Consider the following 27663-nt stretch of genomic DNA (forward strand, 5'->3'; position numbering starts at 1 on the left):
TCTAAACATCGACCACATGTCCATAGTACATTTCCCTGCAAAAACATCATCCCAATTCACACCCGCAAGTTCTAGCCTTATAGCCTCATAATTTTCCTTTCCCCAATTAAAAATTTTCCTGTCCTCTTTGATTCTATCCTTTTCCATGATAATTATGAAGGCCAGGGAGCGGTGGTCACTGTCCCCCAGATGCTCACCCACTGAGAGATCTGTGACCTGACCCGGTTCATTACCAAATACTAGATCTAGTATGGCATTCCCCCTGGTCGGCCTGTCCACATACTGTGACAGGAATCCATCCTGGACACACTTAACAAATTCTGCCCCATCTAACCCCTTGGAACTAATCAGGTGCCAATCAATATTAGGGAAGTTAAAGTCACCCATGATAACAAGCCTGTTATTTTTGCACCTTTCCAAAATCTGCCTCCCAATCTGCTCCTCTGTATCTCTGCTGCTACCAGGGGGCCTATAGAATACCCCCAGTAGAGTAACTGCTCCCTTCCTGTTCCTGACTTCCACTCATATTGACTCAAAAGAGGATCCTGCTACATTACCCACCCTTTCTGTAGCTGTAATAGTATCCCTGACCAGTAATGCCACCCCTTCTCCCCTTTTTCCGCCCTCTCTATCCCTTTTAAAGCACTGAAATCCAGGAATATTGAGAATCCATTCCTGCCCTGGTGCCAGCCAAGTCTCTGTAATGGCCACTACATCATAATTCCATGTATGTATCCAAGCTCTCAGTTCATCACCTTTGTTCCTGATGCTTCTTGCATTGAGGTACACACATTTCAGCCCTTCTACCTTACTGTCTTTACACCGTTTATTCTGCTTCTCTTTCCTCAAAGCCTCTCTGTATGTTAGATCTGGCTTTACTCCATGCACTTCCTCTATCGCTCTGGGTCCCATCCCCCTCGCAAATTAGTTTAGACCCTCCCGAACCATGCTAGCAAACCTACCTGCAAGGATATTGCTCCCCCTCGAGTTCAGGTGTAACCCATTCAATCTGTACAGGTCCCACCCTCCCCAGAAGAGATCCCAATGATCTAAAAAAATCTAAAACCCTGCTCCCTGCACCAACTCCTCAGCCACGCATTCAACTGCCATCTCCTCCAATTGGTACCATCTCTGTCACGTAGCACTGGCAGCAATCCTGAGAACGCCACCCTTGAGGTCCTGTTCTTCAGCCTTCTGCCTAGTTCCCGAAACTCACACTTCAGGACCTCATCCCTCTTCCTGCCTATGTCGTTGGTCCCAACATGTATCACGACTTCTGGTTGCTTTCCCTCTCATACCAGGATGTTGTGCTCCCGGTCAGAGACATCCCGGACCCTGGCACCCGGGAGGCAACAAACCATGCGGGTGTCCTTCTCACATCCACAAAATCTCCTGTCTGCTCCCCTGAATATAGAGTCTCCAATGACGACAGCTCTCCTCTTCTCCGTCCCACCCTTCTGCACCACAGGGTCAGACTCAGTGCCGGAGCCCCTGCCACCGTGGCTCACACCTGGTCGGTTGTTCCCGCCAACAGTATCCAGGACGGTAAACTTATTATTCAGGGGAATGGCTACAGGGGTGCTCTGCACTACCTGTCTGCTCACCTTCACTTTCCCCCCTCTGACTGTCACCCAACGACCTGCTTCCGACAGCCTAGGTGTGACTACCTCCCTGTAGCTCTCATCTATGACTGCCTCATTCTCCCTTATGAGTCGAAGGTCATCCAGCTGCTGCTCCAGATTCCTTACACGGTCTTCCAGATCGTCCAGCCGTATGCACTTCTGGCAGATGTGACTCTGCAGGAGAGGGGCATTCCCCCAAGACTGCCACATCTCACATGAGAGACACATCACCGTCTCAGGGGACATTGTAAAAACTAACTGCGAGCTAGCTTGTCCTCCGCCTCTTCTCGCTGAAGCCTCTCGAGTCAAAGCCTCAAAACTCCACTCCTTCACTGGCCCAATCACTTAAGAATTAATATCAATGTAGATACGCCATGTACTCAGGTACATTCATTTTTTGAAGAAAGGAAGGAAGATTCAGTGGGAAAGCTGTCTGAGAAGCTTCCAGTGGGTATAGCCATAGAAATAAATGAGCAATTGAGAACCCCATATAGAATTCCTTAAATTCTTCAACTAGAATTCTTGCTGTGGTAATTATATTGGAACCTAAAAAAAAGATTTCATTGACTTCATGATAAACATGGAACTGTAAACCTTCAGTTATGCAGGGTTCACTCTGGGAGGTTGAAATTTAACCTGCACGGCTGGGGACTCTTAGAGGATGGATTTATCAGTTTTCCACCGTGCATCTGGGAGCTTGATTTAAATTTATAGAAATCCACTAGATTCCTTCGGAACAAGAAATCCAGCAGCAAAATCAAAGTTCAAAGTTAAAAGTAAATTTTATTATCAGAGTATAGTATGTGTCACCATATACAACCCTGAGATTCATTTTCCTGCAGGCATACTCAGCAAATCTTTGGAATAGTAACTATAACAAGATCAATGAAAGATCAACTAGAGTGCAGAAGACAACAAACATTGCAAATGCAAATTTAAATAAATTGTAATAAATATTGACAACATACGATAACAAGATAAATACTCCTTAATATGAGATAATTGGTTGTGGAACATCTCAATGGATGGGCAAGTGAGTGTTGTTGTGCCCGTTGTTCAGGAGCCTGATGGTTAAGGGATGGTAATTTTTCTTGAACTTGTTGAGTTGAGTCCTGAGGCTCTTGTGCCCTCTACCTGAAGGCAACAGTGGGGATAAAGCATGGCCTGGGTGCTGAGGATCTCTGATGATGGATGCTGCTTTCCTGCAACAGCATTTCATGTAGATGTACTCAACAGTTGGGAGGGCTTTACCTGTGATGCACTGAGCCGAATCCACTACCTTTTTAGGATTTTCCATTCAAAGGTACCAGGCTACAGCCAGTCAATACGTTCTCCACTACACATCTCTTGAAGTTTATCACAAGTTTTAGATGTCATGCCAAATCTCCACAGACTCCTAAGGAAGTAGAAACAAATGGAGACACATCAGGGTTGTCTATAACTACTAATATTAGTTATATAATTATATACTAACTATTATAGTATAGTAAGTTCTATAATTGAGTTTGAAGGGAAAGAGGAGTTTTAGTTTTTTAAATATTTATAATATTTTTGATATTTTTTCTGAATATTTTGTAGTGAAGATGAAGACCGAATATGAGTTTTAAGTCTGAGCTTCACCCTATTTTAATTATTATTTCTCAGAAGAAAGACTTATTTTGCTAGTTCCATTTTTTTATGCGTTTGCTACCCTTTACCAGTTCATTCATTTTGTTCTGTGCTGTATGACATGGGTGATCATGATATTTCCATGACCATGATTATTTTTGGCAGATTTTTCTACAGAAATGGCTTGCTATTGCCTTCTCCTAGACATTGTCTTTACTAGATGAGTGACCCCAGCCATTATCAATACTCTTCAGAGATTATCTGCCTGTCATCAGTGGTCACATAACCAGGAGTTGTGATATGCACCAGCTGCTCATACGACCATCTCCTAAGGTTTCATGTGAAACTAGGCATGGAACTAAGCAGGTGTTACACCTTTCCCAAGGGTGACCTGCAGTGGCTAGCGGAAGGAAGGAGTGTCTTACACCTCCTTTGGTAGAGATGTACCTCCACCCCACCACCCACCTTTACCTGTATCTGCTGTATAAAATCATGCAAGCAATGGTGATGATCTGAGGTTGCTGCATTGAGCAAGTTGCAAATTACTTCATCAAAGGGTATTGGTCTTTTCATGAAGGTTCTGAGAAATTTATTAATTCAATTTTGGAGGGCAGGGATAAAGGAGTCTGAGTTGGAATGAGATGGAGTATGATGTTTGAATGTTATATATTTCAAAGATTAATAGATTTAATTACATTGTGAAAAGCAAATTAGTGTGTTTGCTTCTCCCAGTGTAGAAGAGAGAGCACTAAACCAAGCAAATATTCAATTGCATAATGGGTTGGATCATATCTAACTTCGGCTGATATTTCTGAGATATATCACTGGCTTTCAGCTGCTCATGTCTCTCTTTTGTACTGGTGTTTTGAACCATGCAACTGGAGACAAACCAGAAGGCATATGCTGGTTCTGCAGATTAAAATATTGAGTCACCATCCTTTATTAAATTGATCATAATGTTTTAATTAATTTTAAGTAACAATGCACACTTATTTTTTTGTGGGAGGGATATGTGTGCCCTTTCATTCATTTAAGGAGAAATGGGGTGTCACAGTAGCCTAGTGGTTGGCACAGTGCTTTACAGTACCAAGGACTCGGGTTCAATTTCCACCTCTGTCAATAAGGAGTTTTACATTCTCCCTGTGAGCACATGGGTTTCCTCAATGCGCTCTGGTTTCCTCCCAAAGTCCAAAGACGTACCGGTCGGTAGGTTAATTAATTATTGTAAATTGTGCTGTGATTACTTACTTATTGCCCGTTATGCTGCTGGCATGTAGGGCAGCAATGAAAGTCCTCCATCTCTGGCGGTGTTCACGACTTCTTTCATCAGGCCGGGAGCTTCCTGTCAGTTTTCACTGTTGTCAGAACACAAGGCCCAGGTGGGGACCCAGCACTCAGATGTAGAAGGATTTTGGACTCCAGCCAACATGGCTGTCTGGGTTGTAGAGACACATAAGGCTCCAAACCATGAAAAGGTTGTGGTTCTTTTGGAGGGTCCTGTGATTAGGCTATGACTGAATAGGGGGCTTGCTGGTCAGCACCACTTAAAGAGCCAGAAGAGCACATCTCAATAAATTAATTAAATAAACAAATAAAGTGATACGCAGGGACACGGAAACACAAAATGTTGAAAAATGGACAAGTTTGCAATCTATAGCATTCTACAGTGTAAAAGCCAATCCTAAGGATTAGGAAATGCTCTAATCAATTAACTACAGAGTTAGCTGCCACAGATAACACATCAAGACAATGCAAATGATAGATACTTAGGAGTATAACATGGATTTTTAAATGTATTGCTACACTGTACCATCTGCAATGCTTGAATGATTAAAGCTTCTCTCCGTTTGCTAACAAACATTGAAAATCATTTCATTGGCCTACAGGCCAATGGTTGAATGAGTTCACTAAACGACTAAGTGGGGGAGTGAATATCTCGAGACCTGATCTAATAAGTTAATCTAAGCCTGTACAAATAAACATAAACTTCTGAACCACCATTCCATGAATGTGAAAGTTCATGAAACCCTATCTGAAATAAATTGTGAAATGTATGGTGTACATTGATACATGTAAAAAATGTACCAACCATCTTCTCTCAGTTCAGAAATGATATGCGGGTGTTGATGTCATGATACTACGGCCAGCTTTCATCAGAAATAACAAGGTTCTTAGATAGAAAACTTAATATTGGTTTGTAATTCTACAGAACCCAGTGCTCATGTTCCTTAAAGGCAGAGAGTTATAGAAAGGCACTGTACAGAAACAGAACCTTTGGCCCATCTCGTCCATGCCAAAACCATTGAGAGAACACACAAAAAGGAAAGCATAATTAATTGACTGCAGCAAATAAAATGCCATTTTATTATTTGCCTGTGTTCTGAAGAACCATATAATCTCAGGTAAAATGAATTTCAACATAGCATGTGGTGACATATACATTCTTTGATAATAAATTTACTTTGAACTTTGGTTTATGGTCAAGGCCCAAAAAGTGGCCTGAACTCTTAAAGAAGAGGAATGTTTTATAATTTAATTTGGGGAACTGTGGCAGTGGTGGTTAAGATAAAATTGGGTTAGGGTTGGTCTAAGAAATCACTCCCCAGTGAGGTGCATGACATTGCTGGTGTAGTTGGATAGACAGGTCTGTGATAAGGTGTCATACAGGAGATTTGGACCGTGCAATTTTGCAGATACTACTTTTTGCATAGATTCAGCATTAATTAATAAATACAAAAGAAACAGTCGAGATTCAAGACTGTACAAAAGTCTTAGGTACATATATATAGCTAGGGTGCCTACAACTTATGCACAGTACTGTATTTGTTAACATAGAGTTTGTAAATGTGGTGGGAACAAAGGATGTTAGGAATGGAGAGGGTGGAACACCGTGGGAGGGGTGTGAGACAGGTGGCACAGAAGGAAAACCAGGGGCAGGGGGTGGCACAGGTGCAGACAAACCCAGCCCTGAGACACAAGGCAAGGTCATTTGATTCTGAACAATTGGTTTATTGATCATTGTAGAATGTCTCTCTGGTGCTTCCTGCAACCTCCACGCTCCCCTCCCCTTTTCCCAACCATGATTCCCCTTTCCCTGATGCCTTCCCACTCTCAATCCACAATAGAGACTTATATTTGAAATCAGGTTTATCATCACTCACATATGTCATGAAATTCGTTTTTGTTTTTGCAGCAACAGTACAGTGCAATACATAGCATTACTACAGTACTGTGTAAAAGTCTAAGGTACGCTAGATATATATATATACAAATGTGCCTAGAACTTTTGTACTGTAGTAAGTAGGTCATTTTCAACTTGGGATATTGGAGCATATGGGAGTTTTCAGAAATCAATGATGAAATAAGGTGATCAAGTATAATATATCCAAATTAGCCAGGTATACAAAAGAGCTGGCAGTATGGGATGTAAGGGGGTAACTGAGAGATTAGGAGGATATAGGCAGGATAATAGAATAACCAAAGACCTAGAGGATGGCATTTGATGAGGAAAGAAGTGAGGTCATCCACTTAAGTTGAAAAATGGAAAAGCAGATAAAAGGCAAAATGGTATTTTTTAAGAGGTAAGAGCTTTAAAAGGTTTTAGTATTCAAAGGCACGAGGGAGTCCTTGTACACAAATCATTGAACATTCCATTCAGAATTCACAAGCAAATAGAATGCATTTTCATTGCACATATTTCCAGAAAATTTCGACAAGTCAGCTTTGCTCTCAACAAAGGTAGAGACGACTTGACAAAATTATAAAAGGGCATGGGTAGTTGGTAGCTGGAAATATTTATGGGTCTTGTCACCCTACCTAAGGAAAATAAAATTGTGACAGAGATAGTAGAGGAAAGATTCACCTGATTGATTTCAAGAATAGAAGGTTTCTTTTGAGAGTAGAGAAATTTTGCAGATTAGGCCTGAGATCTCTTCCATTTGGAAGAATAAGAGGTGATATCTTTAAAATTCAAAGTACATTTCTTATCAAAGCATACATGATGCATCCTTGAGATTTGACTCCTTACAGGCAGCCACAAAACAAAGAAAGCAAATAGAACTGAGAAAAGACCATCAAACACCCACTGTGTGAAGAGAAAGAAATACAAATCGTGCAAACAGTGAAAGTAAGCGAATAGCATTCAGAACAAAAGTGAGTTCATTGACAGTCTTAGCCTCAGTTCAGTGCAGAGTCGAGTAAACATTGCGGAGCCCTCAGACACTTGAAACATACACTTGAAAGCCAATGAATAGATGATATTTATAGGCAATAGACAGTCTGCTGGAGGAGCTCAAAAGGTCAAACAGTATCTGTGGGAGAAAAGAAAATTTCGACATTTTGGGTCAAAACACTGCAACAAGCCTAGGACAGTTTCTCCAGCAGGTTGTTTGATATTACGTATTCCAGTATAATAACTTCTGGCCTTAGGAGAGACAATTACATCATTTAGATAATTTTTTTTAATTCTCTACAGCTACTTCAGCTCATCTTCCTCATCTTCATATCTTCATGAAATTCTTCAGCTTTCAAGTACCAATCACATCCTAATAAAATTCATGTTGTAATCACCAATTATTTGCTAATTGTAACTAAACAGTATTTTCCTGATAATAGTTTTTAACTTTTATAGCCATTTATTATTTGTCCACAAAATAGGGGAACCTAAAGTAAATACACAAGGAATAATGTTTATCTTTGGGGATAGTTTAAAACAGGTGACACTGGAACCACCTACATTACACATATCTCCAAATGAGGAAAATATATCACAATATAATACTTAAATGTAACTCATTGTTGCCCATCCAAATATTGGTATTCAGTACATATGGTCTAAATTGGACTCAACAAAATGCTTTTGATATTTGATTTATCATATGAGGTTATTAAAGCTTTGATCCTCTCCAATTTAAACAGGAACCCATACGTCTGGCTATACAAAGAGAACAGGGAACCTAGTTCAGATTGTTTTAATTCCTTTGTAAATGTTGCTCTATATAGCCATACATCAATGTATGCATGAGGAAATCACAGCTTTTTTTCATAAAAGTGTAACTTTCATCTTCTGTAGGAAGAGCATCTTGGGCAGGTCTGATTTGGTATTAATTAGCAGAACCCATCCTAGAAACTGGTCAACATAGGGATTGGGTCTGATGGGAGATCTGGGAGTTTTAAATACATCATTTAGATGTTAAAACAGCTTTAACACAATGTTCTAGTGAACTATTCTGGTATTCTCAATGGAGTGGGCGTTCTGTGTTATTTGAAAGCTCTTCTGTTGTAAGGTTGTCTTTATTGTTTCATTTTTATAAGTAACAGTAAATTCATTCATTACAACACAGTAAATTATTCTTTACAAAAAGTTAGTATTTGTCTCAAGATCAATGATTGAATGTACAGAGGATATGAACTTAACCTTTTCCTTTCTCTAAAAAAATGGCAATCTTTGCAAAGAAAGAAATGAATTTACACAGCTATTTTTGATAAATTTTGGACAGATAAGCCTTGTCAACCATGGTTGGCAGCTCATCTATGAGAAGGGAAATCTGATCTCAAACATTCATTGCCTTGCAGCTAGCCCCACTTATGGGGAAGGCTGCCAGAGTGAACCCCAAGGAAAATACCCAGAGCTGGAGTCCCTAAGGTAGTCTGTGTTGAGTTCAACGCTGACTGGCAACTCCTGCATAGTTGCTGGTGCCAAACTGTGTGGTCTCTGCCATTCCTTTGGGTTCGTCAGATGAGTGGAGACAGGAAGCCTGCTACATAGCCAATGTTCTCCATATTGTACTGTTCTGGCTTGTGTATCTAGACAGCTATGATGCAACATCCTTAGCTAACCCTGACCAACGGAGGCCTGAGATTTCTGACAAAGGTTTGCAGACCGACTATGTTGACTGTTCCTATTTCCACAGTTGTTGTCTGACCCGCTGAGTTTTGCCAGTATTTCTTGCTTTGATTTTGAATAATGCCGATCACTATCTTAGTCTCAAGGACAATGATGTTCTTTTTTTGAAATAGATTGACAGTTATCATATGGGAATTCTATCAGCCAATTTACAGATGGTAAAGTTTCACAAAAAACAGTAATAAATAAAAACAGAAGATCCGACAGCATCTGTAGAAACAGTAAAAGTCAAGGTTATAGTGTTGAGACCCTTGTTCAAAAGTGAGAAATGGGAAAGGATGGAATTCATCTGATAGGATGAAATAATTCTTATGGGGAAGGCTGTGCCTGATCAGCTTTGCTCATGTCTCTGGTGCAGGTGGAGGGATTTGGGGGTTGACGTGCCTGCTCCATTGTGTTTGTTTTTTTTTTGCGTGGGTGGAGTGATTTGGGGATTGATGTGCCTGATCCATTTTGCTTGGTTTTTGTGCGGGAGGGGGAATTTGGGGTTGATGTGCCTGTTCTGTTTTTATCTTTTTTTTTTCCGGAGAGGTGGGATTTGGGATTGATGATCGTGCTGCCTTTCTTTCTTGGTTTCCTGGCTACCCGAAGAATTAAAGAATTTCGGAGTTGGATACTTCTATAATAAATAAACATTTGAACCACTGAACGTTTGATATATACCTTGGGGAAACGTTGACCTAAGTGAACTAACGAGGCACTTAATTTCACATCATTTCTGAGTGCTAGTGAAACAATTGTTCAGAACTGCACTGGAGCAACAGCTGAGATTGTTATAGAGTGGGGCTTATAACCACAAACTACTTACTGCAAAACCAGGAGTGCTACTAATTTAATCATTACTGCCCTAAATAGTAAATATTGAAATTAATTTGTGTGATGGAACCTCCTAATAATCTCTGCCAGAACAAAACTGAGAAACAAAATCCGTTTTGTTTGACTCTAAAGCTGCAGGCTTACATCTGCAGTAGAATGTAACACAAATTATTTCGAGCCTGTAACCTGAGAGGCACTTCTCACAATTCCTCATCTTTGAAGAACTTCTGATGAGAACATAAGAACATAAGGAACAGAAGCACAACCTCTCATGGTCCTAGAACATATCCTACACAATTCAGAAAGCTCACCAATGCCTCTACTTTTTGATGCTGAAGAGAGCTGGACTATGCACATCGATACTCACAACCTTCTTCAGTTTAGATTAGATTAGATTATGAAGACACATAGTCTTCTTTTATTGTCATTTAGTAATGCATGCATTAAGAAATTAAGAAATGATACATTATTTCCTCCGGTGTGATATCACAAAACACAGGACAGACCAAGACTTAAAAAACTGACAAAGCCACATAATTATAACATATAGTTACAAATAGTGCAACAATACCATAACTTGATGAAGTCCATGAGCACAGTAAAGTTCAAAGTTTCTCAAATGTCCCACATCTCACGCAGACAGGAGAAGGAAGAAAAACTCTCCTTGCCATGCCGACCACAGTCTGACTCCAAGTCATCTGAAAACTTTAAGCTCAGATCAGCTCTCCGACACCGAGTACTGAGCGCCATCTCTGTCTGAACGATTCAACCTTCCTTCTCAGTCGCCAAAAGCAGGCAAGGCCGGGGATTTTGAGGCCTACCCTCCGAATGATTCCCGACCACACAGTAACGACAGCAGCGAACGGGCGTTTCAGAAATTTCTCCAGATGTTCCTCTGTGCTTTCACGTCCATTCTCCATCAAATCAGAATTGTCCACGGCCCCTATTTAACAGATACGATATCATTTTTCACTGGAGGGCTGCGCACACGCTGGCGCGCCGCCATCTTCTCCTCCCACCTTAGACAGTTGCGCAGTAGACAGCTTCCTAACATACTGCATTACTGCTTGCGGCAAACAGGAAGACTCTAAAACATTAAGACTGCCCAATGCATCACCTGCAGCAGCCCTACCCACCATCAAGAACATATATACAGAAAGGTACTTAAAGAAGTCCAGCAATATCACGCACATCCTGCTCATGAACGATTTGTCCCACTCCCATCAGGGAGGAGGCTACGTAGCATTCATAAGACCACTAGACTCAAAAGCAATTAATTTCTTAAGGTCGATCAACAACTCCACCCACTAACCCATCTCTCCATACCCGACCAGCTCTACATTATCCTTTTCTGTCAGAATCACTTTATGTACAGACAGTCCTGTACCTAGGGTCACTTTATGTACATCCAATCAATATACGTATACAAGCTAGGGCAACACACATAGGTTGCTGAAGGAACTCAGCAGGCCAGACAGCACCAATGAAAAGCAGGAAACAGTTGACGTTTCGGGCTGAGACCCTTCTTCATTTTTTGTACTGCATCAGATCCAAAGTAACAATTATTCTGTTTTCCTTTACACTTCCTTACTGGAAATGGCATTAAACAATCTTGAAGCATAGCTAGGCCATTTGGCCTCTTTATCTGTTCTATCACTCAGTAAGCTCATGGCCAATCTTTTCCCACAGTACCACTTACCTGTACTAACATACTAGCTTTTGATGTCCTTAAACTATATCAATCTTGAGTAACATCAATGACTCTCTACAGCCCTCTTCAGTAGTCAATTCCAAAGATTCACTATCCTCTGGGTGAACAAATTTCTTAGTTCTGTCCTAAATGACCAATGCATTACACTGAGACTGTGATTCTTGTTTCTAGACACTCCAGCCAGGAGATACACTGCATCTACCCTGTCCATCTGCTTAAAATCATGGAGACACAAAAGAGTGCAACTGGTTGAGTGGTGTGGCAGCAAGAACTTTGCACTCAACATCAGTAAGACAAAGGAATTGATTATGGACTTCATAAAGGGTGGGTGAAGGGAACACACACCAGTCCTCATCAAGGGATCAAAAGGCTAAATGTTATTAGGAGTTTAAGGACAATTGGTGATTCACCAAAGACAATGGCAAATTTCTACAGATATACTGTGGAGAGTATCCTAACAGGTTGCATTATCATCGGATATGGAGGGGCCATTGCACAGGATCAGAAAAAGCTGCAAGAAGGTGTAATCTCTTCCAGCTCCATCATGGGCACTAGCATCTCCAGCATCCAGTATACCTTCAAAAGGTGATGCCTCAAAAACAAGGCACCAATCATTAAGAACTCCATCACCCATGACGTGCCCTCTTCTCATTTCTACCATCAAGGAGGAGGTTCTAGAGCCTGAAGATGTCATGATCCGGTCCATGAAGTCCGCATTCCGGTTCACGGTCCGGTCCATGGACTCAGGACTCTTGGTCTTCCAGCTGTCGCTTGTTTGAATTAATCATAGGCACCTGATTCCCATCTTTGGGCTTGCAATATAAGTAGCCTTGGGATTGGGTGTGGGCTGCTGGCTGGTGGAGTTGAGTTGAGTTGTGACTGGAAAATGGTGGAGAGACAGAACATCAAGGAAAAAGCCAAGCTGTTGAGGGAAGTTTTTGGTGAGAGTGGAAGTGAACTAGAGATGGAGGTCAGTGGGAAAGAGGAATGGAATGGAAAGAGGAAGAAAACAAAGCAGAGGTATGGGATATCAAACTCTGAGGAATCAGTGGATGATCAAAACAGGACAGCAAAACAATGGAAAGAAGATAAAATTAAAGCAATTATAAAACTAAGTGAAGATGGGGTGTCTTCTGGTGAGTGGAACCCAATTCGTTTGATGAAGATGCTCAACAAAATTATAGGCGAGATTAAAAGAGCAAAGATTTTACAAAATGGATCCCTATTAGTGATTTGTTGGGATAGTGCTCAGTAAGGCAAAGTGATAAGATTATGTAAAATAGACGGCAAAGAAGTACAATGCTCAATATCCAACAATAGAAAGTGGACTAGAGGAGTTATTTTGGGGATACCAACAAAAGTTACTATAGATGAGATTAAACAGAACATAAAAGGAGCAAAAATTATTGAGGCCAAATGTTTGAAAGTTACAAGAAATGAGAAAAAGTGTGATAGTTTATCGGTAATGATTAACTTGGATGAAGAGAGATTGCCAACTAACACTTACTTAGGGTATATGTGTTATGCGGTTAGAATATATATACTACTGCCTCTAAGGTGCTATAAATGTCAGAAATTCGGGCACATTGCGGCGGTCTGCAGAGGAAAACAAAGATGTGGGAGATGTGCTGGAGAACATGAATATGGGAAATGTGAAGCGGGAGCTAGGCTGGAATGCTGCAATTGTGGTGAGGAACACAGCGCAGCTTATCGAGGGTGCATTTATAGCAAGAAGGCGGCTGAGATACAACATGTAAAAGTAACTCAAGGAATCAGTTATGCAGAGGCAGTGAAAGGAGTTGATGGAAAAAAAGGCTGTCAAGCAAACAAATACAGGGAATAATAAACTGGTGAATTGTGAGAGCTGTAACATGAAAAATAAGGATACACTTACTGAGTAGAAAGGAGTTTGTGCTTTTTATGGTGGATGCAATTAATTGTTCAGCACAAGCAAGCAAAAGATCTGAGAAATAAAATTATCATCAAGTCTGCAGAAAAGTATCTTGGTATTAAAGGAATTAGGTGGGAAGTCAAAGAAATGCTGAATGGAGGATCCAACAGTTCACAGGCAGGGGAGATGGAATCTTAATGGCAGTATACTTATTGCAAATGGTCAAGAATTTAAGAAATGTTTCAGAACTTAAGGAAAATCCTCAGATTTTATGATTGAAGCCCACGGTAAATGTGCAACAACAAATAGAAGTACCCGACAAGAACAACGGTGAGTTGGAAAGAGATTGGAAAATGGAGGAAATTATTACAAGGATACAAAAGGAATTTGTTGCAAAGTGAATTATCTACATTCAGATTATAAAATGTAAACATTGAAGCAAGTGAAGAAGAACTCCAAGGTCTCAGTAAACAACTGCAGGCTACGATCCAAGAAAAGGAAAACCTGAAAAAGCAGATAGACTTGGAAAAACAACAAGTTTAAAAGTATAATGTGCGATAATTACTCTTCTTTAACAAGATGATTTTAGTCTTACAAGTGATGTAGATGAAATCAATGTAATTGAGGTAATGCAACTACACGAAAACGTGACATAATTAGGGAAGAATAGCAGTTTGTGGCATTATCTAATGAGCACATTAAGCATTCACAAGGAATTGCAACTACAGAATGATACTAATATAGAACTGCAGGCTGAACTAGATTGTCTAAAGTAGAGAACTCCAGGACATATTTGGTTGGAAGACCACAAGTCTAGCAGGTGGCGGTAATGCACTGAAAACTGGTTGCCAACCGCCATAAAACAAAGAAGAAGAAGAAAAAGTAGTATGGGCTGCTGGTTTGTCTTGTCAGTCCCCCTTGGAGCAACTTGCTGATGGAAGGCTGGTGAAAACATTCATGATCTCTAGACCTGGTAGTAGGACCAGCGTTTCATGGACCCTTGTTGCCACTTGTTGGAGTAGTCTTTGCGGTATGAATTCAGCTGTTTCCCGGGCCAGCTAAGTGACTGTCAGCCACTCCAAGCTAGGTGAGGATCCGGCTGTTTCTGTAGCCAGTGGAGGTTGCTGGGTGTAACTGCGACTCAGAGCAACCCTGAAGCAGAGGTGGATGTGTCTGTTGTTCTTTGGTTTTGTCTCTTCTTGTCCTTGCCTCTGTGGGGTAAGTCAGGGCGTTTTGCTGTTGCCCTGTGGGGGGATCTGTCTTGTCTTGTCCTCGCCTCCATGGGGTAAGCCAGGCCATTTTGCTGTTGCCCCGTGGGGGGACCTGTCTTGTCTTGTCCTTGCCTCTGTTGGGTAAGTCCGGCCATTCTGCCGTTACCTGACGGAGAGACCTGTCCCACCTTGGTGTGGAGATGAAGTTGAGTCCCAGTTCTATGTCTATGTTCTGTCCTGTCTCATGTTAGTGTTGTGTTAAAGATGAGTCCTGGCTTGTCGAAGGATAAGTCCCAGCTCTATGTTGATGTTCAGTTCCCAGTCTCTCTCTCAGCTTCAGCCTCCGTATTTCAAGATGAAGATCCTGCAGCCAAGCTCCAAGAACCCATGCCTCGAGGATCCCAAGCCAAGAACCCAATCCTTGAGGATCCCTAGCCAAGCTCAAGACCCAAGACCCCAGCCTGCAGCCAAGCTCAAGACCCAAGACCCCAAGCCTCGAGGATCCCAAGCCAAGCTCAAGACCCAAGACCCCAAGCCTCGAGGATCCCAAGCCAAGATCAAGACCCCAAGCCTCGAGGATCCCAAGACCCCAAGCCTCGAGGATCCCAAGCCAAGCTCAAGACCCAAGACCCCAAGCCTCGAGGATCCCAAGCCAAGATCAAGACCCCAAGCCTCGAGGATCCCAAGCCAAGCTCAAGACCCCAAGCCTCGAGGATCCCAAGCCAAGCTCAAGACCCAAGACCCCAGCCTCAAGCCATTTCATGTCCTTGCCTGGATCTGGGGTCCAAGCTCGAGGCAAGACCCAGGTTCTGGGTCCTTGTCCAGTCTCGGGCTCGGAGTCCGAGCCTTGTCTTGTCTCCAAGCTCAGGCCTCTAGACTCCAGCCACGTCTTGTCCTGAAGCCATGTCATGTCCTTGCCCGGTTCCGGGGTCCGAGCCTGAGGCAAGACCCAGGTTCAAGGTCCTTGTCCAGTCTCGAGCTCGGAGTCCAAGGCTTGTCTCCTAGTCCATGGTTCCTAGTCCTGGTCCCACTTTCCCTAGCCCAAGTCTGTGTTCTTGTCCCTGCTCCTTGCCTGAATTCTGTCATGTCCCTACTCTAGTCAAGTCCTGTTCCTTGTACTTCAGTGTCTATGTCTTGCATTTGGGTCCGTTTCCAGCAACACACTGTGACAGAAGACACCCACTCAATGTTCCAGCAACAGCTCCTTCCCCTCTGCTGGCATATTCCTGAATGGTGCTTTTCTTCCTATCTTTTTGAAGTACTTATTTAATTATATATATAATTGTAATTTATCATTTTTATTATGATGTATTGCAATGTACTGCTGCTGTAAAACAACAGCTTTCATGACATATAGTGTATGGTAGTGAAATTAAATCTGATTCTGAGGAGTCTATAGGATAATGTTCTCATTATTCTCAAATCTAGAACTTCTATGTAGTTTTTGTGTTAATAGCAAATTGCTGTTTTGACAGATTTGTTGTTCATGATAATCCTGCTATAATGAACATTTCCAAAAGGTATATCCAATTACTAATTACAAGTAAAAACACCACTAAAATTATACTGTTGCGAATAAAGGTATTCACTTCCTTGGATCTTGAGAAATCTAGATTTTCTTCTGTGGTTTATAGCAAAGGCATATTACCATCTAAATTAGGGCTGCAACACTGACACTCCCTGTAGCTCTTGGGAGCACTGATAATGACCAACACGAAGTTGGAATTGAGTATAAACAGAAGATAGGAAAGGAGGCAATTTGTCAGACTAGCCCAGCCTGTGCACTGTCTCACATGGTAATGTTATTTTTCAATTGTTTCTGGTATGAAGGACATCATGGGAATCCTCACAGCACATCCACTTCATCTTAAATTTTAAACCTTGCATGACCCCATTCTCAATTACAACAGAATTGCTGAAGACAGGTTTAAGATGCTGTTAAAATTATTATCAAGGCACCATTCATCTTCTGGAGTTTACAGTGTCTTACTGCTTTGAATTATCAGGATCTGCAGAAGGTAAAAGTTAAAACTGAAAAAGAAAGTCATAACCTTGTTGATCATTATTTAGTCCACTTTGCATTAATCTGCCAAAACTAGTGAGACAGATCCTCAGCACATTTGGGACATAAGATTGTAGTAAAGGTCTTTCTTGCCTTATTGAGAAAACTATTGTATTTTTCCCTTACAAGGATTGAAGGAATGACGATTAATTCATTTTCAATTGATTTTCAGTTTTAGCATTTATTATTATTAGGCTCAGTTTAGTGTCAGCGATGGCACTGGTTGCTGGTACCAAACCATTAGTCTCTGCCGCTCCTTCAGATTCATCAGCTGCTTGGAGGAGGATGCATGCTGCGAGGACAACAGCTTGCTCTCCATATCGTATTGCCTGGCTTGTGTTTCACGTAGACAGCTGGGATGCAGCATCCATGGGCAATCCTGACCAACAGGGGGCCTTGAGAAGAGGGCGGCACGATATTTTAGTGGTTACCAAAATGCTTTACAATACCAACAACCCTGGGTTTAATTCCCACTGTTGACTGTGAGGAGTTTATACTTTCTCCCCAAGACCACGTGAGTTTCCATCGGGTGCTCCAGTTTCTTCCCACATTCCAAAGGTGTAGGTTAATCAGTCATTATAAATTGTCCTGTGATTAGGCTTGGATTCAATTGGGCAATTGCTGGACAACATGCCTCAAAGGCGGAAGGGCCTATTCCGCACTATCTTAATAAAATAAATTTAAAAAGTACTTTTGAAATCATTGATAAATTTGAGGAAATAAAACTGCTTCTTTTTTAGCAAATCTTTAATACCAAATGGCAATAACTAATGATGAACATAAGAAAGTACCAGAAATAATGTTTTCACAAAGCAGCTGTAGTCTCAAATGCGGTGATGAAAATAGAACTCCATTTAAATCTCAAAAAGGTTATTGCTATGTTTTTATTTTATACACATTTATTCAAACAGGATAATATGATCAATGCTAGTAGATTATAGAGCTAGTACAATGAAAGATGTTTTAGACTGTAAACTGACTACTGAAATTTCTGAAGAAAGCACAAGGCAAATTTTACAGCAAAGGTTATATCAATGGCAATATCACAATAAATGTTCCTCACAAACAGAAGGAGTGGATAATTTAACAGCCTCTACATCACCAGTTAGCATAAAGCCCCTTCCCTGACCCTGACCCCATCCGTCAACCCCCACCCCCACTGAGACCACAGAACTGGGTCCAGGTGTTCCCTGCAGAATTATAATTAACTCCAGTGAGAGCCAGTTACTTTCAAAATGCTTGAAAATTGTTCTATCAGGAGACGAAAAAAATGCTAACTTAATTCTTCCTCTTATTTAACAAAGAATGGTGTTGGAAATGGCTGTCTATCATTTGAGGTTTGAACATACTAATGCCTTTGAAAGTAGACCCAATGCATTCTGAATAATTAAATGATTCAGTCTCTGCAATATACATCTACAGACTCACTTCCAAGGACTCTAAAACTCATGTTCTCAGCGTTTGTTTGTTTTTTGCACAGTTCGTCTTCTTTGGTGTATTGTTGTCAGTCTTTGTTTACATATAGCTTTTAGAGTCACAGAGTCATAAAACAAATACAGCACAGAAACAGGCATTATGGCCTATCTAGTCTGTGCCAAACCATTTAAACTGCCTACTCCTATCAACCTGCACCTGGACCATCGCCCTCCGTACACCTCCCACCCATGTACCTCTCCAAACTTCTCTTAAATGTTGAGATCGAGCTCACATGCACCACTTGTGCTGGCAGCTCATTCCACACTCTCACAACCTTCTGAATGAAGAAGTTTCCCCTCTTGTTCCCCTTAACCATTTCACCTTTCACCCTTAATACATGACCTCTAGTTGTAGTCCCACTCAACCAGACTGGAAAAGCCTGCCTGCATTTACCCTATCTATACCCTCATAATTTTGCATACCTCTATCAAATCTCCTCTCAATCTTCTAGGTTCCAGGGAATAAAGTCCTAACCTATTCAATATTTCCTAATAAATAACCCAGGTCACCCAGACCTGGCAACATTCTCGTAAATTTTCTCTGAACTCTTTCAACCTTATTTACATCTTTTCTGTAGCTGGTGACCAAAACTACACACAATATTCCAAATTAGGCCTCACCAATCTCTTATACAACTTCAACATAACATCCCATCTTCTGTACTCAATACTTTGATTTATGAAGGACAATGAGACAAAAGCTATCTTTACAACCCTATCTATGCCTCCACGTTCAATGAATTTTGGACCTGTATTCTCAGATCTCTTTGTTCTACCCCACCTCTCAGTGTCCTACTGTTCACTGAGACCTCGCAGCAAGCTCTGATAGTTTTCCTCGCTGTCCACTACACCACCAATCTTGGTGTCATCCACAAACTTGCTGATGCAGTTAACCACATTATCAACAATATCATTGATATAGATGACAAACAACACTGGACCAGGCACTGAGTCCGAGCAGCACTCCAGTCAGAGACATTGGCTTCTCCACACAAAGTCAACGTACTACCTCATCATGATGACAAGTGACTGAATCTTCCTCACCAACCTCCTATGTGGGTTCTTGTCAAATGCCTTGTTAAATTCCATGCAGACAACATCCACTGCCATGCCTTCATTAACTTTCCTGGTAACTTCCTTAAAAAAACTGTCTAAGATTAGTTAGACACAACCTACCATGCACGAAGCCATGCTGACTATCCTTACTTAGTCCACACCTATCCAATTGTTCACGTATCTGATCCCTTAGATTACCTTCAAATAACTTTCCCACGACTGATGTTAGGCTTACCTGCCTACAATTTCCTGATTTATTCTTAGAGGAATTCATAAGCAGTGATACAACATTAGCCATCTTCCAATCCTCTGGAACCTCACCTGTCATTAAGCATGATTTAAGTATCTTGCTAGAACCCCTGCAGTTTCTTCACTTGCCTCCCACAGGGTCCAATGGAGCATTCATAAATTCTATTGTATTTCTTCATTTTCCTGTAAATGCCCACAGGAAAATGAATCTCAAGGAAGTACATGGTAACATATACATACTTTGATAATAAATTTACTTTGATTTTGACCTTGATTTGGAAGGACAAGTCCAAACTCAAATACTTGCTCAGATGCAATTCAGGCAATGGCCTTTAACCATCATTACTCTATTGACCCCGTATAATTTTGAAGTGGAGTTACTGAAATTTTCTCATGCTGAGTCTGTTAGGAAAATGTTGATGCTTTTCAAAATTTCCAGATACATATATTGGTTCCAGAGTTACAGCTTCAAGAATGCATTAGTCCTCCCTGCCAATACCTTGTTGAATGTCTTATATAACACTTATTGAGTATTGCAGAAAACATTGTTTTGAACTTAATCTTTCCCTTCCCTGAAAATTCGGCTCCTTATTTTGACTAGCTCTTTCTAAGACAATAAAGATGGGCTCCTACAGAATTATTGTGTGCACACTAACGTCCAATTACAAAAAAAAAGGCAAAGAATTACAAAAAAAAACTTTGGAAAGCTTATTGTTTTTTGGAAAAATTCAAATATTGTGCAACTCAAGCATTACACTATTAGTTCCTGCCTGATGGTTTTCTCCTGCGCATTCACCTCATACAAATGTGTCAGGTTTAGCATGAAAGTGGTACAAGTTTGCTCATGAGATGTATCGCTCTTGCTGGAAACATAAACTGAGAGTATTAGCAAAACATTTCTCTACAACAGCAGTTTATTTAGCAAATAATAATCAATTAATGGTTGCCATTCCATGGTGTTTGGTTGCATATCCATAATTATTAGAGTAGTAGCGATATTTGGCTTAGTGATTACAGGAGAAATGGAATAATAATAATGCCTCACTTGTTCTACGCTCCTGTGTACAATTACCGTTAATGACTTCAATCCATGAGTAATATCCACACTCAATAGAGCTACTAAAGCTGAAAAGTACAAATTTCTTGACCTGCAGATGTACCGTGGAGAGCATTCTAACTGGCTACATCACCGTCTGGTATGGGTAGTTGGGGGGGGGGGGGGTGAGTGGGGTTGCTACTGCAGGGGATCAAAATAAACTGCAGAGAGTTGTAATCTTAGTCAGCTCCTTCATGGGCACTAGCCTCTGTAGTATTCAGGACTTCTCCAAGGAGCAATGCCTCAAAAAGGCAGCATTCATCATTAATGACTCCCATTACCCAGGTCGTGCCATCAGGAAGGAGGTATAGGAGCCTGAAGGCACACACTCAACAATCCAGGAATAGCTTCTTCGCTTCTGCCATCCAATTTCTGAATGGGCTTTGAACCCAAGAACACTACCTCACTATATTTTTTCTTTCTATTTGGGGCAGCACAGTAGCCTAGTGGTTAGTATAACACTTTACAGTACAGGCGACCCAGGTTCAATTCCTGCTGCTGCACGTAAGGAGTTTGTATGTTCTCCCTGTGACCATGTGGGTTTCCTCCAGGTGCTCCAGTTTCCTCCCACATCCAAAGACATGCTGGTTGGTGGGTTTATTGCTCATTGTAAATTGTTCTGTGATTAGGCTCAGATTAGACCGGAGGATTGCTAGGTAGTGTGACTCGAAGAGCTGGAAGGGCCTATTCCTTACTGTATTTCAAAAATTTAAATTAAATTCAATTAACTAGCACTACTTATTTAACTATTAAATACATAAACTTACTGCAATTCATGTCCTTTTTCTATTATTATATATTGCATTGTAATTCTGTGGCAAAGATAAATTTCACAACATATGCCAACGTTATTAAACCTGATTCTGATTCTTATTTAAAATATGCAAGTTAAACAATGAAATGAGCTTCCAAAAAAAGTTGCAAATAAAACCAAGGACGGTGTACAAAATGGAGTCCATTAATTCAACTTACAAGCCCTTCCAGGAAAGGATTTGCCCTCTCTTTCACAAAACACTCATTGATCTCATCAAAAAAACAGCAAATGAAAAATTGGGAGTGGAGTGTGGAATTACAGCATATTGCATTCAATCTTTCCATGTAAGTTTAGCAAATGGAAATTATGTACTGTATTATATCTCCATCTTATAATTAATAATGTAATAACCTGGTTTTATAATTACAATCTTAATATGAAATGAATATAACTAAAAATCCATCATATTTATTTTTCTAGTTTCACTGAATTTGCTAATATTTTCAACCATGGCTCAGTTCACTTACTTTCCAGTAAGCTTGTGTTATACTATATTGGCAAAGGCTCAGTGTTTAGTCATCATACCAGTAGAGTGCCAAGATTAGTTGCTCATGTAATTTCTCCTAGGGATCTGTCTTATCTATGGCCAGCTGGCTCAGTAATTTCTCAGTCTGTGGGGCAAATTATAAACACAAACCTTTACAACAGTCTGCTGTGTTATTAATGCAATTGCAATAACAAACAAAAGAAATGTGAGTCAGCAGTAAAGCTATCTATTCAATAGCATAGGTCCCAGCTGCAGTACTGTAGTCAACTTTGGACACTACGCTTTAGGAGAGACGTCAAGGATTTAGGGAGGGTGTTAAAGAGATTTAATAGAATGGTACCAGTTATGTAGAGAATCAAGAGGAATTGGAAATGTTATCAGATTCAAGTTTGTTATCACTGACATATGTCATGAAATGCATTGTTTTCTTGTTGCAGTACAATGCAATGGGGTGTATGGGGTGTCCAGGGAGGGATAGCACCTCTGGTGAAGGGACTTATCATGTCCATTCCAAGGCAGCTCACTCACTTTTGGTCCCTCACAGACACTGAGGCCCATAGTAGCTGTTTGCATGCAATAGTGGCCACACCCCCATGCATCGCTTCGACAGGTGGGCTAAACCGGGTGAGGGTAGCTGACGGCCTCAGGCCCCAGTGAGATAGGGGCATGCCTGTCCCAGCATGCGAAGTCAGCTCGGGTGGACTGGGCGGATGAGATCTACGGTGAGATCCGATGGTCAGGAAGGCTGCTCTGCAATGCTCTGTGGAGCGCGAGGGGCATGACAAGGCACAGAAGACATCCTGGTCATCCACTGAAACCAAGGAAGACTCCAGTTTGTGATGCTTCTTCATACCACTGAAGTTGGAGTTCTGAGGTTTGGAGAGTGAAACTGCCCCAATGCAATGGCTCTTCCTACTTTTAAAACTCTCCCACACAAGCTTCCTGTGATCGTCATACACAATGGACATTCACCACAATGCAATACATAAAAATTACTATAAATTACAATAAGGGTATATAAAATAATAAATAAATAGTGCAAAAAGAGAGCAAAATAGTGGGGTAATGTTCATGGGTTCATGGATCATTGAGAAATCAATTGCAGAGGGCAAGGAGCTGCTCCTTAAACATTGAATATGCATCTTCAGGCAACAGAGAAGTTCAACAAATTGTTTATAACCATAAAGCATTTTGATTAAATTCAGTCTATTGACCGAAGGGTAAGGAACCATTGGACACAGATTGAAGATAATTGGCTAAAGAAACACTGGCGACAGAGAAAAAAAATACACAATTCATTGTGTTCTGGAATGAACTGCTTGAAAGGCCAGTCAAAGCAGATGTAAGAATAACTTCCCTCAGGGAACTGATGAATAGTTGAAGAATTTATAAGGCTCTGAAACAAGATCAAATGAGTGGAACTAACTGAGGCGCTCCATCAAAGAGATTCCATAGATGTGACACCTTCTGCAGGGTAATGTTCAAAAATTCGATTTCACCACCTTAGCCTCAGAACTAGTATATCTAATTGAAGCATCTACTATTCACAAACAACTCTTTACAATCTTTCCAGTCCTTTTTGGAGGTTTCCCTTAGTATCAGTTGATTTTTCACCATTGACACATACAACTAATGGCCACTCTATTAGGTACAAATTTGGTAGCTGATGTGGTCTTCTGCTGCTGTAGCCCATTTACATCAAGGTTCAATGTGTTGTGCATTCAGAGATGCTTTCCTGTACACCACTCTTATAACGGGTGATTACTTGAGTTACTTTCATCTTCCTGTCAGCTTGAACCAGCCTGGCCTTTCTCCTCTAAGCTCTCTCATTAATAAGGCATTTTTGCCCTCAGAACTGCCGGTCACCGGGTGTTTTCTGTTTATCGCATTATTCTCTGTAAACTCCAAAGACTGCTCTGCATGAAAATCCTAGGAAATCGCCAGTTTCAGAAATACTCAAACCACTCCATCTGGCACCAACAATCATTCCATGGTCACATTTCTTCTCCATTCTGACATTTGGTCTGAACAACAGCTGACCCTCTTGACCATGTCTGCATGCTTTTATACATTGAGTTGTAGCCACATGAATGGCTGAGTGGATATTTGCATTAATGAGTAGATATCTGCATTAACAAGTAGGTTAGTAAAATCAGATATCAATCAATTACATCGCAGAATACTCTAAGCCAGCACACTAACCTGGAAAATTAGACACTTGATGCATCTAATTAGTCTCCAATAATTTCCCAGTATAATCTATTGTTGCCATATATCACAGGAAGTATTTTGTGTCAGTATTTGTCATACTTTTTCCATCAGCAATTCACCAACCCTAAAGAAAAAAATATAGAATTAATATTCAAAATAATAACAATACTTAGATATTATGCAGGATCTTTATAATAATATAAGAAATAGAAGCAGATAGAGGCTTTATGACCCATCAGAAGCTGTTCGGTCATTCTTTAAGGAGGCAGGTTAGTGCTTTGGGAATGCTTTCCTGCTCCTTTCCATTCCCTTGACACCCCAAAATCTATCAGCTCTTTTGAGCATACAGTACCTGCTCAAAATAAACAGAAACCTGGGGCAAAGAATTTACAGCCCTCGAAGGAATTTCTCCTGACTGCTGCCCCTTATGGCCAATTCCTTTAACATGATAAAATATCCCAAAGCAGGAGCTTAAACATGTCCTTGCAAAGGTAACAAAGCAACTGTTCAAAATAAAAAGAAAGCTTGGATCTTACCAGAGGAGAAAAAAAGTGAAAATGAAAAGCATATTATTAATGATGGTCAATGGAAATTAGAGGTAGTTAAGAGGTTACAATATGAGAGCACAGTTAACAGAGGGAACAGAGGATTCCCTTTTTGTTTCATCTCTTCCCACTAATCGTCCTCCTGGCACTTATCCCTGCAAGCAGCCTAAGTGTTGCACCTACCCATTCACCTCCTCCCTCACCTCCAAACAGTTCTTCCAGGCGAGACAAAGCTTCACCTGCAAATCTGCTGGGCTCATCTACAGTGTCCAGTGCTCCTGATGCAGCCTCCTCTACATTGGCGAGGCCCGTTGTAATTTGGAGAAATGCTTTGTCGAGCACCTCCACTCCGTCTGCCAAAAGCAGAACTTCCCAGTGGCCAAATATTTAAATCCCCATTCCCATTCTGACATGTCGGTCCTCTTGTGCAAGGTGAGGCTACTCTAATGATAGAGGAGCCTCCAACCTGATGGCATGAACATCGATTTCTCCAGTTTCTGGTTAAAAATCTTTTCCTTTCCCTTCTTCTCTGCTTCTATTCCCCTCTATAGCCTTTTATCTCTTCTCACCTGCCTATTACTTCCCCCGGGTCCCCTCGCAGTTCCCTTTCTCTTATGGTCCATTCTCCTCGCCTATCAGATTCCTTCTTCTCCAGCCCTTGACATTTTCCATCCACCTGGCTTTACCTATCTTCCTTCCCTCCCCTCCCCACCTTGTTATTCTAGTGTCTTCTCCCTCCTGTTCCATTTCTGATGAAGGGTCTCAGCCCAAAAAGTCGATAGTTCATTTATTTCCATAGATGCTGCCTGACCTGTTGGTTTCGTCCAGCATTCTGTGTGTGTTGCAGGGGATTAAAGCATTTGTAGAAGATTCAGACAGGGAACTTCGGGGTGTTGGAATTGTCTGACTGCTGGAATGGGAAAGACAAATATGAGCCATGTAAACCAGACAGCATTAAACTTATGGCTGATTGGAAATTTGAGTCAATGCAACCATTAAATATATATAATAAATTTAATTTAGCAAAATAGCCAAATATTGCTTTCTGCAAATTTAACTGACTAAGTTTATGTCTGCAATTTGTGTTTATTTTCAATTTTCAATAATAGAATTTCAAAGCCTATAACATCCTGTAAATAAATTGTACAAGACACAGATGAACCTCATCTGAACTAGCAATTGGAGAGTTCCAAAAAGATTATCATTAATTAACAGAGGAAAAAAATAACATTCAGAGATAGTCTCATAATAATCAAAGCCTTGTGCTCAGCTAAGAGCTTATTGAAGAGGGTCAGTAACCCTAACATTTAAGGGAATCATTTCCTATAATAACAAAAAACAAGGTCTAGTTCGCATAAGACCATAAAATCATGACATAGGAGAAAAATTAGACCATTTGGTCCTTCAAGTCTGCTTGCCATTCCATCATGGCTGATTTATTATCCCTCTCAATCTCATTCTCTTGCTTTCTTTCCATAAGTTTTGATGCCTTGTTTAATCTATCAACTTCCGTTTTAAATATACTCAATGACTTGGCCTCCACAGCCATCTGTGACAATGACTTTCACAAATTCTCTATCCTCTGGCTAAAGAAATTCCACCTTATCTGTTCAAAGTGGACATCCCTCTATTCTGAAGCTGTGTTTTCTGGGCCAAGACTCACTCGCTCACTAGTGGTTACATCCTCCCCACATCCACTCTATCTGGGCCTTTCAGTATTCAATATGTTTCAGTGAGATCCCCCTCATTCTTCTAAACTCCAGTGAGTACAGGCCTGGAGCTATCAAATGCTCCCCATATATTAACCCTTTCATTCCTGGAATCATTCTCGTGAACCTCCTCCGAATCCTCTCTAATACCAGCACATCGTTTTTATATAAACAGATACCTTATAAAGAAATAAGAACCTTAAATGAGTCAGTACCCTTCAAGCACTGCAAAAATATTACTCCCCCTTGCTCCTCACTTGAAAAAGGGAAGGATATAAAGATCAGAAGGCAAAGGTATAAAATCTTAAGCATTGCTTATATTAAAGTAAAAGCAATACTAAATGATCTTTATATAGTCCATCTGAAAAAAAATCACCCGTAAGTCCTATTCTGAGCTGTTCAGCACAGCAGCGTAGTGGTTAGCACAACACTTTACAGTACAGATGACCCGGGTTCAATTCCCACTGCTGTCTGTAAGAAGTTTGTAAGTGACCTCTGTGATCAGGTGGTTTTCCACCCACGGTCCAATAACATACTGGTTAGTAGGTTAATTGATCATTGTAAATTGTGTTGTGATTAGACCTGCGGTATCAGTATTACAGTGGAGTAAAGGGAATTACAGAGGCATGAGAGAGGAGTTGGCCAGAATTGATTGGAATAGAACACTGGCAGGGATACGGCACAGCAGCAATGACTGGAAATTATGGAAGCAATTCAAAAGGCACAGGATATATTCCTCCCAAAGATGAAGAAATATTCTAAAGGAAAGATGACCCAACTGTGGCTAACAAGAGTAGTCAAGGCCAACAGAAAAGCCAAAGAGAGGGCATATAGTAGAGCAAAAATTAGTGGAAAGTTAGAGGATTCGGAAGCTTTTCAAAACCAACAGGAGGTAACTAAAAAAGTCATTAAGAAGGTAAAGTTGGAGAGCAGCCTTATGAGACTAGGTTGAGTGAACTTAACCTTTTCTCCTTGGAGTGACAGAGGGTGAGAGGTGACCTGATAGAGGTGTTTAAGATGATGAGAGGCAGTGAGACATTGTTTGTGTGGATAACCAGAGGCTTTTTCCCAGGGCTGAAATGGCTAACACGAGGAGGGCAGAGTTTTAAAGTGCTTGGAAGTAGGTCAGAGGTAAGTTTTTCACGCAGAGAGTGGTGGGTCCATGGAATGCACTGCTAAGGACAGTGGTAAAGGT

The 27663-nt window shown here is 40.9% G+C and overlaps 1 long non-coding RNA gene across 3 annotated transcripts in view; it reads right to left on the minus strand.

The window, feature by feature from the left end:
* Positions 1-2433: 2433 nt before the first annotated feature.
* Positions 2434-27663, minus strand: part of LOC140202533 (uncharacterized) — a 31759-nt gene continuing 6529 nt past the window's right edge. The window contains exons 2-4 of one of the 3 annotated variants that reach the window (XR_011887115.1): positions 25571-25669; positions 24206-24338; positions 2434-3018 (exon numbers count right to left, since the gene is read on the minus strand). This is a non-coding gene — a long non-coding RNA (uncharacterized lncRNA). Of the gene's footprint in view, positions 3019-5526; positions 10895-21971; positions 22128-24205; positions 24339-25570; positions 25670-27663 lie in introns of those variants that run through there. The other 2 variants (XR_011887114.1, XR_011887116.1) reach the window with 2 other exon arrangements.

Source organism: Mobula birostris, chromosome 9, assembly GCF_030028105.1.
Source record: "Mobula birostris isolate sMobBir1 chromosome 9, sMobBir1.hap1, whole genome shotgun sequence".
In the NCBI taxonomy this organism is placed as follows: domain Eukaryota; kingdom Metazoa; phylum Chordata; class Chondrichthyes; order Myliobatiformes; family Myliobatidae; genus Mobula; species Mobula birostris.